The sequence below is a fragment of the Triturus cristatus genome, chromosome 1_1 (genome assembly GCF_964204655.1).
Source record: "Triturus cristatus chromosome 1_1, aTriCri1.1, whole genome shotgun sequence".
Classification (NCBI taxonomy): Eukaryota; Metazoa; Chordata; class Amphibia; order Caudata; family Salamandridae; genus Triturus; species Triturus cristatus.
This window is the reverse complement of record NC_140579.1, coordinates 581,079,318-581,093,431: the sequence shown is the minus strand read 5'-3', so window position 1 is coordinate 581,093,431 and position 14,114 is coordinate 581,079,318. Positions and strand designations below refer to the sequence as shown.

General features: G+C 42.9%; 1 protein-coding gene across 18 annotated transcripts in view; it reads left to right on the top strand.

Annotated features, from left to right (window-relative positions):
- Positions 1-14,114, top strand: part of ANKS1A (ankyrin repeat and sterile alpha motif domain containing 1A) — a 1,389,901-nt gene that overhangs the window by 515,214 nt on the left and 860,573 nt on the right. The window contains exon 1 of one of the 18 annotated variants that reach the window (XM_085645505.1): positions 11,097-11,134. The exons of the other annotated variants lie outside the window; for them this stretch is intronic. The gene's annotated coding sequence lies outside the window, so the exon portion shown is untranslated. Of the gene's footprint in view, positions 1-11,096; positions 11,135-14,114 lie in introns of those variants that run through there. 18 annotated transcript variants of the gene reach the window in all.

Genomic DNA, 14,114 nt, shown 5'->3' with positions numbered 1-14,114 from the left:
TAACGGATAACTGCAATTTGAGTTTAATATTTCTGTATTTTCCAACATGACGCGCACTATGATAGGTTAGCCGTCCATCATGCATCCCAATCATATTAACCAATTTGCGTGATTTGTTTCTTTTTGTTCAACGTTTTTAAAATATGACTGATGACACACAGGGGGACAGGTTAGTCTTTCATCCCTCTCTGAAAGTACAGGCGGCGTCACCCGACGCGCGTGCGGTACTCTTCCATTAAATACGTCCTCGAGGCGGCCGCTCCTTCAGTACCAAGCGGACTGAGGCCCAGTCGAGAGACCGAATACTGTGCACAAGGTAAACGATACCCATCGGGGCTGTAGATACCGCACTTGACTTTAGGATCACCCGTTATCCTTCACTAAAATGCCCTTTTGATTTCTATTCATTCCTTTTAGCTCTACAATTGACCGAGCATTCATTGCTGCATATAATTAAAATTGCACGGACCGCCTCACCTTAATCTTTGGAACTATTCTGGCACAATTAAGGTAATATGAGCGCCCAAGAGCGGCTTTATACATTGGATACCTCTGGAGTCAGCAGAGATGCTTATTCGCCCTTTCTCTTTTTTTCCGCTTCTGTCGCTTTCAATGTTATAACAAGCGGTCCTAATCTACACGGCCACAGTAATTATGTGGCCCACCACCGCTGACATCCCGCAAATGATGGCGGGTAAGCCTTATTCTTAGTGATTGACGCACACAGTTAAACCGTTACCCTCCAGTGCAATTTCTTAAACCCTACTTTTCTATTCACCCTTAGGGAAGTGATTTAGCTCCATACCTACCCAGGTTGCCCCACCCAGTCCTGAAGAAGACCCGCACAGCCGAGGTCCGAAATTGCCCTATGGCCATAAGACTGGTCGAAACGTCGACACCCCCCATGATTAGCCTGGACCCCGCACTCATCCTTTAACGTGCCACTCAAGAAATATATTTCTATGTAAATTACAATTGTAATCAACGTCAGATTGTCTACTGTGAATGTGGCCAGGCTATATATATAGGACGGTGAATTACAACCAGTCCTAGTGTTTTAAAAACTATTAAGTCTTCCTTTTTATGTCACGACTTGAAAGCCTTTCTTCCTCACTCCCTTACACTTGAGCACCCTCCTCCTTCGCACGTTCCCTCTGGAGCAACCTTCTATCTTCAGCAATTAAAATACAGTCAATTAAGCTTCTCAATTGTACACCAATTACAAAAGAATAAAATGCATGGTGATTTGTTAGTATGGTTTGTTGCACTTTCTTTGGTCTAATTCTTGAGTAATGTATTCAATACTATGAGCAGTTTTACACTGTGCTTAGGGATGCTCACAAAATTTGTTACTGATTGTACCAAACAGGAAATTGATTTATATCTTTTCAAATGAAGGTCTAGGACCACTGTCTTTTGTATCATACTGTACCCAGGTCCATGACCAGTGTTTTGGGTTACCCCATTTTTGTAATGGATACTATATTAAATCAGCATCTGCTTACAATTTGTAGGCAATTGTAAACGCAACAGAAAAGGTCAATTGGGCCTATTAAAGTCTATGTGCAAATCTGCTCCTGAGAGTTTCTTACAGCTTTTCTGAACGGAGTGATATGTTTGAAAGGAAATGGTGCTTAATAGCAACTTGTCTCAATTCTGACTCAGATTTTTTTTTAAATAACAAAACTGATATGCTTAAGACTGAAGTAGGTAGCTGGCTCTCCCGACTTCCAAAACATGCGTGGTATCACCGAGACTGTTTGTAGAGATGAGGACGGGAGTGCTACGGGAAGGAGTTATGCTCAGTGGATTTACAAAGACCTTCCTCAAGAGTCGTCACCGAAAGTGCGGAATTAAATCTCTGAGCCAGTCACCTGAGCTCTAAATCTGTTCTCAAATGATTAGATATAGTGGCTATGGAGGGCAACCCAAAAAGAGAGAGACAGGAAAGGGTAGTTACAATACAATGGTGATTGCAACGATCCTCTTAATGGTACTGTCAAATTTGTACCTTGAGTGTTCTTGAGCATCTGCTTGTAAACTGACCTTCAGAGAATGTTTGTAGAAAGATTGGTCTTCGTAGAAATGTTACACTGGGTTTGCTCTGCTGTGAACTTCTACCTTTTCGTATGAACGGTTGATCATAAATTAGAATTTTCTTTCTTCCCGAGTTTACACTGGCTGTGGTACAGAGGGTCTTATGGTCTCTAATCTTTTTTCCGGCCCCGAACCATTCCTTTCTCCTCTCTTTTTAGACTGCCCAACATTGAGATTAATCTGATCCTTTTGGCCTAAAATGACTGCTCTCGTCTCCTACCCAGCTGAGATAGTGTTCTTTTCTTTAATGGTTGCCTCCATCCTTTTGTCACCTTCTACCTGTATTTTCACATTCTGTTATGAAATTTGTATCGCATCCATATCATGCCAGAGATGGGAAGTCAGTTTATAGATTGTATGCTTTATTTCAAGCCGAACCAGTGGGCACTTTCTAATGTTATTTCGGGCTGCGCAGACCGTGCATGATTTTTCCATGAAAAAAAGCCTGAAGTATTCCCTTTGTCTAGATCAGCTACTCAAACTGCAACATGTAATTTATTTGGAGTTATCCAGGAATGATTTTTTCTGATGTAGACCTCTGAGTTCTGCAGCCCGACTTATGTTATATACCCCTTCGATCTCACGTCGCTGATTTTCAATGATCTCTACCGGTAGCCTGTAGAAAAGTGCACCAGGTTGTTCCAGTTACTGGTAGGGCGCTTCACTTTTCTATGTTATGTTCTGCTTTTGTGACCTTGCTGACACTCGCTCATTTTGCTTGCTTATTTTAATCTTGTACTCCGGAGTAGTTATTCTTTTTCAAACTCTTACCTCTGGAGCAGACTTAAAATTGTCCTTGGAAACGTCTTATCGTTTTGAAAGTGTGAAATTACGGCTTTTTCCTCCCATCTATAGTTTTGTTTGCATCAAGCTTTCAAGCAACCACGTGTAAAACTTTGAACAAACACTACACAGAACCAGCACTAAAACTAAGCTATTGTCCTTGGAACCACTTTTTAATACAAAATATGTATTTGTGTCAAATCCAGCATGTTAGAGAGCTGTAAACACATTCTTTAGGTGAGGAACGACGTCTGGCTTGTGTTGCTAGCGGGTTTGAAAGAAATGACCAGAAATACCGCCTCAAACAGTTGGAGAACAATCATTGGGGGGGGGGGGGGGGGGGGGCATTCATTCCTTGAATCTTCAACAAACTTAATGAAAAGGAAATTAGTGACCAAACCGTAACAATTTTTCTAATAGTCAACAAAAATGCCTATGGACGTTAAGCCATTTTAAACAGCTCACATTAAAAAAAAATTAACTTTATAAGCATTTCTTGCAAATGTGGTACAATCACAGTGATAATCACTGCCTTTCAGCACAATCCAGGTACCTTGTAGGGTAGCAGGTAAGACACAGTAAGAGAAAACCTATATTAGTTTAGCCGGTTTGTCACCTAAAAGGTAACATGCATAAAAGCAGGCAACGATTTCTATTCCAGCTGGAAAAATGAACATTAAGAGGGAGTCCAGCCAACGTAAAGGAATCATTGCAGGAGGGAATGGAGGTAGTACCGGGTGAAACAACTTAACTGGGAATCCTGTAGGGCGAACTAAAGGACCACAAAGTTGCTGGGGCGCAGACCAAGTCCACAGTAGCAAAGCCCTAATGCTGGGAAGAGGGGGGAGTACTGCGGCATGGCAGACAAGGACGACATGCACAGGATCCCCACAGGCTTGTCGTTAGATAAGGGAGGTGTGTGTGTGTGGGACAGAAGACCTCTAATCGGACAGTGAATGACTCAGTTCTCGTCAGAAGTGATCTTAATCTGCAGTAGGGAGCAGGTGTCCATAGCTATTGACAGGCAGTCTTAGAATATCGGGTGCCATGCCTGTAGATGGTTCAGGCTGCAAAAGCCCTTTTGTGCTTCTAGTTTCATGATGGCACTCACATTCTGCCAGTCTGGATACCTCACACCTCCATCTCAGTAGGGAGGGCCCAACAGGAGACCTCTTAGATTTAGTGATTGACCGGCATGCCAGGATTAAGACCAGGTCTGCAAACTTAGATGTGATAATACTAGCATGGCATTTGGGAATTAACCCCAACAGACGGTTGACGTCCCATTGAGGCTGTGGCCCATGGCGACATTAACAGCAGTCGTCACTGCCTCCGAGAATGGGGTATGGGTTTGGCAGTCCCGTACCATGTGGAAAACACCAGCGTCATCCAGGCGGCACCTGGGGTATACCCGAATTCTGGGGAACATCCTGTTGTCGCTTAGGTACACCCTGTGCAAGTAATAATATTACATTCGTTTAAATCGTGCATTGCGAGAAGTCTGAGGGATATGAAAAGCACATTGGCCCCGTCCCTATCCGTCAGTTCCCAGCCCTGGCCATTGGCCCAGCTATCCTGCAAGGGGGAAAGGTCTTGCTTGGACTGAGTGAGTAGGGGACGATATAAAAGTGTGACCATGTGAGCCTGCCCGTTGTAGTGCAGATGGTCTTCAGACAAACCGCTTTTTTTTTTTTTAAATAAAACTTTTATTGACTTTAGTTCAGTTCATGTATCACATTATCTGAAAAAGGCATATATTAACAAAATGGGGTGATCCTGTATCCCTAGGAACCTGGGTATTTGATATATAAAGAACAATGGTTCCCTTGGGTAGAAACAATGCGTATTGCGGTTAGCCGTAGTTACTTCAGCATAACATACGATACATTTCTGAAAGCCAGAACATTTCTTAAGCAAATGGGGGAAGGAACAAGAACACAGAAACGGGGTTTTTCATTAATTTATGTATCAGAATTGATAGCATTCGTTATGCGAACCAAATTACATACAACAAAAATACATTGCAGAATTTTTGCACTTCAAAATTCATACAGTGATACACAATGGTGAGATAGTAGTGCTCAGTGGTGATATAGATACAGTGCAGTGAGGTGGTAGTGGGGGGGATGCGATTTGTTTTGGAGGGCCAAATTCAAGAAGCAGTGACAAGTACGTTAAACAAATTATATAGTTGATAGCGACTATGTCCTGCAATCTGTGCCAAAATAGATCGTCGACGTTTCAACCCTATGGGCGCTTGGTGGAGTGTCACAAACGGGTCTTAATCAGGACTGTGGAGGAGGAGAGGCCGCCTATGGGAAGGAGTATTATAATAATGAGTGTTCAAGTTCCCATTGTTCGAAAGTAATTAAATCAAGGAATTGTATTACAGACTCACCCTCGAATTTCAAGGGCGGTCAAGGCAATTGATTGAAGCGGTTGGTTTATTCTAGCAACATGTCTGTGAAAAATAAGGTATTTGTAAGTGCTAACTCAGATGTGAGTAAAACACAATAGCTTGGAATAATTCTAAAATCTTACCAACTGTGATATGAATTAAACAGAAGCTCTAAAGGAAAACAAGATAAAGGGGAAAATTAATCCCTAAGAAACCGAAAGTTGATTTGAGAGTGGTATAATCAGGGGACAATGGTAAAACTCACCAAAAAATGATTGTATTCTGGTAAAACGGAGTCCTCACGTAACACTGCTTTCTGGTTGCAGAGCAAGTGAGAAATGAGCTCTTAAGTACTCTAGGCCAAATCTCCAGCTGGGAGCTTGATGATGGTTGACAGGTGTGTTCAAGGACAGCATCACAAGGCCTCACTGCCGAGTCAAAGGGCTACAGCTGAACTGTAGCTAAAACAATCAATCAATTAAATTCTGCCAGGTAAATGTGTGCAGACGAAGTGAAGGGAAAAATGCCGATTTGGATAGTTAAACCCGAATCGCTTTGGCGAATGTATTGGGTAAGGGAAAAAGAATATTCATGGTGATACTACCTTGCATGGAAACAATTGATTGATTCATAGAGGAGGGGCCTACGCAGGCAAGATGGGTTGGGTTTAACTATCCAAATCGGCATTTTTTCCTTCACTTCGTCTGCACACATTTACCTGGCAGTATTTAATTGATTGATTGTTTTAGCTACAGTTCAGCTGTAGCCCTTTGACTCGACAGTGAGGCCTTGTGATGCTGTCCTTGAACACATCTGTCAATCATCATCAAGCTCCCAGCTGGAGCTTTGTCCTAGAGTACTTAAGAGCTCATTTCTCACTTGCTCTGCAACCAGAAAGCAGTGTTTCGTGAGGACTCCGTTTTACCAGAACACAATCATTTTTTGGTGAGTTTTACCATTGTCCTCTGATTATACCACTCTCAAATCAACTTTCGGTTTCTTAGGGATTAATTTTCCCCTTTATCTTGTTCTCCTTTAGAGCTTCTGTGTAATTCATATCACAGTTGGTAAGATTTTAGAATTATTCCAAGCTATTGTGTTTTACTCACATCTGAGTTAGCACTTACAAATACCTTATTTTTCACAGACATGTTGCTAGAATAAACCACCCCTTCAATCAATTGCCTTGACCGCCCTTGAAATTCTAGGGTGAGTCTATAATACAATTCCTTGATTTAATTACTTTCGAACAATGGGAACTTGAACACTCATTATTATAATACTCCTTCCCATAGGCGGCCTCTCCTCCTCCACAGTCCTGATGATGACCCGTTTGTGGCACTCCACCAAGCGCCCATAGGGTTGAAACGTCTACTATCTATTTTGGCACAGATTGCAGGACATAGTCGCTATCAACTATATAATTTGTTTAACGTACTTGTCACTGCTTCTTGAATTTGGCCCTCCAAAACAAACCGCATCCCCCCACTACCACCTCACTGTGTATCTATATCACCACTGAGCACTACTATCTCACCATTGTGTATCACTGTATGAATTTTGAAGTGCAAAAATTCTGCAATGTATTTTTGTTGTATGTAATTTGGTTCGCATAACGAATGCTATCAATTCTGATACATAAATTAATGAGAAACCCTTTTTCTGTGTTCTTGATCCTTACCCCATGTGCTTAAGAAATGTTCTGGCTTTCAGAAATGTATCATATGTTATGCTGAAGTAACTACAGCTAGCCGCAATACGCATTGTTTCTACCCAAGGGAACCATTGTTCTTTATATATCTGAACTAAAGGCATGCAGCATATTCATAGTAGAAAGTAGCAGGTTACAAAGCAACTGGCAATGCCATTGAAAATGTACTTACTTATTACAGGGTAGGCGCGCTGGGGGTTAGAGTAGCAAAGAATAAAGAGCAGTTTGTTAAAAGGCTGGGCATTTTAATGCTGAACAGAGGATTTGTGTGTACTTGGATTCTAAACAATGTGGTAGTCTTAAATGGTCTTCTATAGGTGTTATAGGACATTTCTGATGTAAGAAACATTGTTGCCTATTTTTTTTTACATTTCTGTAGAATGTTGAGTGTGTGGATTTGAGATCATCAGCGATGGCAGTGGGAAATAAGCCGCCTAAAGGGTTAAAGTCATTGCATTTTGGTATCGAACGATTTTTTATTTTGTAGGTGCTAAAATGAATCTTGGGATTGATGACCGCACTCGGATGGTAAATAATGTTCCTGCTATCCAAAACCAGGAAGAAACGCCTCTCGCACCATAGCCATGTTTGCCTCTATCAGTGCTTGTGTTGCTGTATTCATTCATTCCTTCACAACCTTTTTCTTTCCTTTCCTTTTAGGTCTCGCCTGACCCAGCGCATGCGCTGGTCTGGCGAGACTTATTGAGAGGGCTCCAAAAAGTGCTACCAGGCCAGCCTAGAGCCACAGTGCATGTGCGCGGGCGCTTTGATGTTTGATCGTGATCGCGATCACTTTTACTTTCACGGCAGCTTTGCATAGCCAATAGGGCGCTTTTGGGACCTTATAAGTATTTAGTTATGCAACTGTTGCATGGCTAAACACTTATAAGGTCCCAAAGGCGAGACCTATTGGCTATGCCAATGCTTGTTGTAGAATGCTCTTGAGATCAAAGAACTCGAAAAGTACGGCCCTTTTGATCCTTATATGAATGCTAAGGTGTGTACCTGCCTCTAGGGGATATCTCTGTGCCATCCTCCATTCCTGGACTTTGCTTACCACTGTCACTGCCTTGTCTTTTGGCCCAAGTTTCTTGGACCTACTTAACTCCTTTCCACATGGCTCACTCTTGAGTTCTAGTCTATTTCTCTGAGTCCCCACTGACACGGACACTTCATTTGTTCATTGTCTCCTGTCAGGCACTGCCGTGCAATTGGGTAATTAAAGGGGGAAGTCAGTACGTCATCTGCTCTCCTCTTCTATACTATTCTGTCAGTTATTCTGCTTTCTTCTCAGATATTGGTTATATGTCCTTCTTTCCCCTCTTCCTCTTAATAATGGTGAGTTATCTCTGCCTTACCTGACCCTTTGTAACCACTCCTCTTGTCTTTCACTACTTTAGTGCATCACATCACAGCATTTATTCTAGTATTCTCATTATTCTGTGACAGGCTGCTTTCTTAGACTTGTAAGTTTTTTGTTGTATTTGTCTCTATGGTAGAGCAGTGGCTTTCTCTTTTGTTAGCAGAGAATACAACAAACTATTCTTGTGTTGCCTTGCACTTCTGGAATTTTGAAACTATAGGCTAGGTGTATAATCAATTTTTTCAGTCGCAAACACTCCAAATCGAAATTTGCAACTGCAAAAATTGTTTTTGCCATGTACAAATTTCATTTTAGCAGTTTGTACAGTTTAACTGACTCCTAAAACAGGATCGCAAATGGATCCAGATTCCCTAGTTGTAATAGTCATGTTGTGGGTGTTCCATCCAACATGACTCTTCCAACTAGGGAATCTGCAGTGTATCAGTAGTTTGCACCCATACTTCGAGTTGCACCCATTGAAAAGTTAATGAGCCCCAAGATGAGGTGGTAACCCTTTCACAAAAGGCAGAGCGTCCCCTTTGGATCCCATCCTTTTTAGGTCTCGCTCTCGAGACCTATTGTCGCCGAGATGCCTCTCAAGGGAGACAGACAGGGGCACGCGCAGCGATTGGGGCCGGGGTCTGTGGATGCGCTTGCGCAAACGCACACACACAAACACGCGCGCGCAAACCCCGCCGCTGCCGACACTCCTCCCACCCTTCCCACCCTCCCAAAATATCATTTTCTGTTTCTTCCCCCTTGCACTCACTTGCTGTTGGTCTGCCCTTCTCCGGTGATGCTCTTCACCCCCTCCGCTGCTGCTTCCGCTGCCCGGACCCTCCATGCTTCTTTCCTTGGGTTTGTTTTGTTTATGTCCTACCTGGCGGGTTCCCGGAAAGCGCGTGACTCCCCCTGGTCACGTGTGACTTTACAGTCCAATTGCAAGACCCCGGTAGCAGGCGTGGGCCAATCACTAGCCGCCTGCTACATGGGCAGCCAATCACAGACAGACTGGGTGAGTGTTGCACGCACGCCGTGGCGAGTCTTTCGCTCATGGCATCTCTTGCACGCGCTGTTTTCTACAGGGCCGCGGAGTAGGGGTCCGGCTGCATGTCCTGTAACTGGCGCTTCAGCCGGAGAACGAGAGGACCATCCCCCGCACGCCCAGCTAGATTCTTCACCGAGGCAGGTTATTTGTGCCTTTCTGCCCTCTGCTCCTCTCGTCTTTTGTGCCCTTCTGCGCCACTCGTTTTTGTGCCTTTCTGCCCTCTGTTCCACTCGTTTTTCCCTCTTTTTTGTGCCTTTCTGTCCTCTGTTCCAATCGTTTCCCTCTTGTTTTGTGCCTTTCTGCCCTCTGCTCCTCTCGTTTTTTCTGCCCTCTGTTCCACTCGTTTTTTCGCACCCTTCTGCCCTCTGTGCCACTAGTTTTTCACTCGTGTTTTGTGCCTTTCTGCCCTCTGTTCCTCTCGTTTTTTTTGTGCCCCTCGTTTTTTCCCCTTTTGTGTCCCTTTTGCCCTCTGTCCCACTGGTTTCCCCGCCGCTGTGGACCCCTTCCAACACTACATATTCACCTAAGGATTGTGTGTGTGTGGGTCGGTGTGTGGCTCTTTTGTGCCCTTCTGTGCCACTCGTTTTTCCCTCTTTTTTTGTTCCTTTCTGCCCTCTGCTCCTCTCGTTTTTGTGCCCTTCTGCCCTCTGTGCCACTCGTTTTGTGCCTTTCTGCCCTCTGTGCCACTCGTTTTTCCCTTTTTTTTGTGCCTTTCTGGCCTCTGTGCCACTCGTTTTCCCCTCTTTTTTTGTGCCTCTGTCCTCTGTTCCACTCGTTTTTTTGTGCCTTTCTGCCCTCTGCTCCTCTCGTCTTTTGTGCCCTTCTGCCCTCTGTGCCACTCGTTTTTGTGCCTTTCTGCCCTCTGTGCCACTCGTTTTCCACTCGTTTTTGTGCCTTTCTGTCCTCTGTGCCACTCGTTTCCCTCTTTTTTTGTGCCTTTCTGCCCTCCGCTCCTCTCGTTGTTTGTGCCCTCTGTTCCACTCGTTTTTTTGTGCCCTTCTGCCCTCTGTTCCTCTCGTTTTTCTGTGCCCTTCTGCGCCACTCGTTTTTTCCCTTTTGTGCCCCTTTTGCCCTCTGTCCCACTCGTTTCCCCACCGCTGTGCCCCCTGTGGACCCCTTCCAACACTACATATTCACCAAAGGATTGTGTGTGTGGGGCTCTGTGTGTGTGGGGCTCTGTGTGTGTGGGGCTCTGTGTGTGTGGGGCTCTGTGTGTGTGGGGCTCTGTGTGTGTGGGGCTCTGTGTGTGTGGGGCTCTGTGTGTGTGGGGCTCTGTGTGTGTGGGGCTCTGTGTGTGTGGGGCTCTGTGTGTGTGGGGCTCTGTGTGTGTGGGGCTCGGTGTGTGTGGGGCTCTGTGTGTGGGTGTGGGGGTGTGTGTGTGTGTGTGTATAGATGCAATAGGTCTCGCCTTTGCGAGAGCTAAAGGAATATATGTCGTTACTACGCATTCCGTTGCAACGCATGCCTTTACCACGCATGCGTTACAACAAAATGTTTTTTCTTCGCATTGCCCTTACCTCGATCTTGCCTTTACCCCGCTTTTTCGTTTTTGGGGGGGGAGACACCCCAAGCGCCCTTGCTTCTTTTTTATTTTTCCTTTTTCTTAGGTCTTCGCCGACACTAACGAAGGACTGATGCTTTTTTTTCCGACCAGGAAGACGTTTTTCCGTGATGACGTTGCTTGCGTGCTAAAGACGTCGTTGAAGCAATACGCGTTGTGAAGACGTTTACGAGGTAAGTGTACCGTTGTAAACGTATCGCGTAGAAAATGCTTCGTGGTAAAGGCTGTTTCCCGAGCTAAAGCTATTGGCATTGTAAATGACTATGCCATTTATTTATCTGTTTTCAAAACCAACGCATAAATAAAGTTTGTCATTTACAATACCAATAGCTCCAACTTACGCAAAAGGCGAGACCATTGCATTGTAAATGCTTGTTGTGAATGTTGAGAAAAGGTTTTGTGAGAGCAGGCAGTGGTCCAGGGGACCACTGCCAATTTTTAAAGCAGCTTTCGACTTGAAAAGCTTTTACATTTTATTTAAAGCATTCCCTTTAATGAAAAAGGGCTGCTTCAAAAATAAGTTACTTAATTGAAATGTTACCACAGACCAAGTGGTCTACTGACCCTTGCAGGCCACTATCCCTGTGATAAAAACCAACTGGAGTGAGTGTCAATTTGCAACATTCCTTAAGAATATTAATGAGGTAGATTAGATTGGCGCCCACTTTTATTTTTAATATACTGTTTGCAATCTGCAATCAACTTTTGATACCATTGTATTGGTACATCTGGCCCTTGGTGCCTACTGTTTTGCTTTCCCTACCCTCTAATAAACTTGTGGTGGTGGTAGGGGGCTTTCCTTTGTTGTTTAATGTGATATTTTGTGTCTCCTATCTTATATATTTTGTATTTTTTCCTTGTCCATTTGTTCACTTATTAGATCTGAATTAACTAAAAGAAAAATAAATCACATTTCTAATTAAACTATGCTAACTGAAACCATTTCGTAAGCTCCACTTGGTTGGCCCATTCAGGTTTCCCCTTGGTTCCCCTGACCCTTTTTAGAAAGCCTTTGTGAGAGCTGCACATTACTCCTTTATGTTTATTACTAAATAATATTTTTTTTCACATGTATGTCCTATGTCTTCCAGCATGAGGATGTTTTGAAGCTACCCTTTCCTTTTCCTGAATCAATAGCATTTACAATTTACTGTGAGCAAAATTATAATAATCTTAAAAGTATTTTACAATGGTTCTTGACAACCCATGTAGATAATTCCCCAAACAGTATAGTTTTGGTGAAAATTGAACTTATTTTCCCACGTCATCGGATCATTGCCTCATTGCTCTTCATCTAGACGTTTGCCTTGTTCACAAAGGTTTTTGAGGTTAAAAAGGGACCCAGTGGATTTATAAATATCACCTGGATGGTTTCCTTTTTCTGTGATGCTGAAAGGATTGCCAGAGGTAAGAACATTTATCTGTTTGATTCCCTGTCTCTCGAGTATTGCTGTTCTAAACGGACATCTTGAAGCTCCCATCGAGCTGGAATTGCTCTTGGTTCAGTCCACTGAATGAGTGTCACCATGTACTTGTCTATTTGCTACAGAGTACTAGATTCCAATTCCTGTGGCTGTCTGCTTTGTTTTCCTCTGCCCTTGAGAGAAACGGTTTACTTTCTCCTGTTTCGAAGTTTATTTTATATTCATAAATTCCTTTTTAGGTTTCGCCTGCACAGCGCCTGCGAAATCTATTATTTTTTAATATAAATTAAAAGGGACTTGCATCTCGCCTCCTCTTTTTCCTGGCTTCTCATTGGTTCCTGTGCGTGCCACTTACCTTTCCTCAATATCTATTGGCTGTAGCATATTTTCCAGCATTCAACAATGCTTGTTCCTCATCTGCTTCTCTTATCAGTTTTCTGCCACCAAAATACTGTTAACACCTGCTTTGGTGGAACTATATTTTCATAAAGTTTTGCCTTTTACTCTTGCAGAATATTTATATAACAGTTTTTCACCCGGAGAGATTAAGTTATTTGCATTGAATCACAGGATGTTGTGCGGTGCCACCGAGATCAGGATCCCCAGCTCTCGAGTCAGCAGCTCTGCCCGCTGCGCCACATGATCTTGAGGAATCAAAAGCAGTCTTTTTCCATTGTTCCTTCCTTTGCTCACTTGTGGGCTATTGCTTAGTCTTGCAGTCTTCCAGGCAGTCTGGAGTTGGTGCAACTACAAGCTTGAATGTCCCATGCTTTTCGGGATCTGTTCCTGTTACTTTCTTTGTGATAAGACAAAAGACAACATATTCCCATTTTTAATTGTGAATATGGCCATTCAGTTGTTTGTTTTACTTAGTTTGTCTAGTGATAACTAAGAAGGTTATCCAGCGAAGCTACAATATGCCTGTCATACCCATGTTGGCTCTTCATAAATAAGTATAATTGCTAAGGTATTTGGAGTTGCATTACACTTGACTGCATGAGCAATGCAAAGAGTTGATGTCTTCCAAAATTTAATTAAAAAACAATACGTAATTAGAAAAGCTTGCAAAAAATCTTTTTTCTCTACCTTCCTCAAGGAGTCCAAGAATATAGTTGTTTTGGATTGAGAGTTAATAGGCGTTTTTTCTGAGCTATTTGTAAATATTATTTGGAAAGAAATCTTTAATTGCATAAGCTATAGATGCATTTCAAATAATCCTCAATAATTGGTTATTTATTTGTATCCTACAGTGGTAAAGTCATTCAAACTCTTACACTGCTGTCAGCTTACGTTTATGTATAGAACATTGTAGTACCATTAGATCTTTTGCCTTTTCCTTATTTCTGCCCTTGACCATACTGAACATGATTTATTGGTAGTGAGTGAGATTAGGAAGAATGCAACAAATACGCTTATATTTAGACTTCACAAAGACAAATCATGCATCTTAACTAGAGGCAGTGCTCAGCCCCCTTCCTTTAACAGTACCCCTTTTGAAAATACTTCCTGTCTACATTATCTCTTCCTGTCTACTTTATCCCTTGCATCGTATACCACCTCCCCATAGTCTGCAGTCAAACCTTTCAATTTGTTTGATCATTGCTTTTCCCCCAGCATAAACCCAAATATCCCAAAACTCTTGTGGTTCTTATTCCCATTTACTACCTTCATTGAAGCTTGCTGATATGATCCTTTGTATGACAATCTCCTACATTCTCCTGTATTTTTA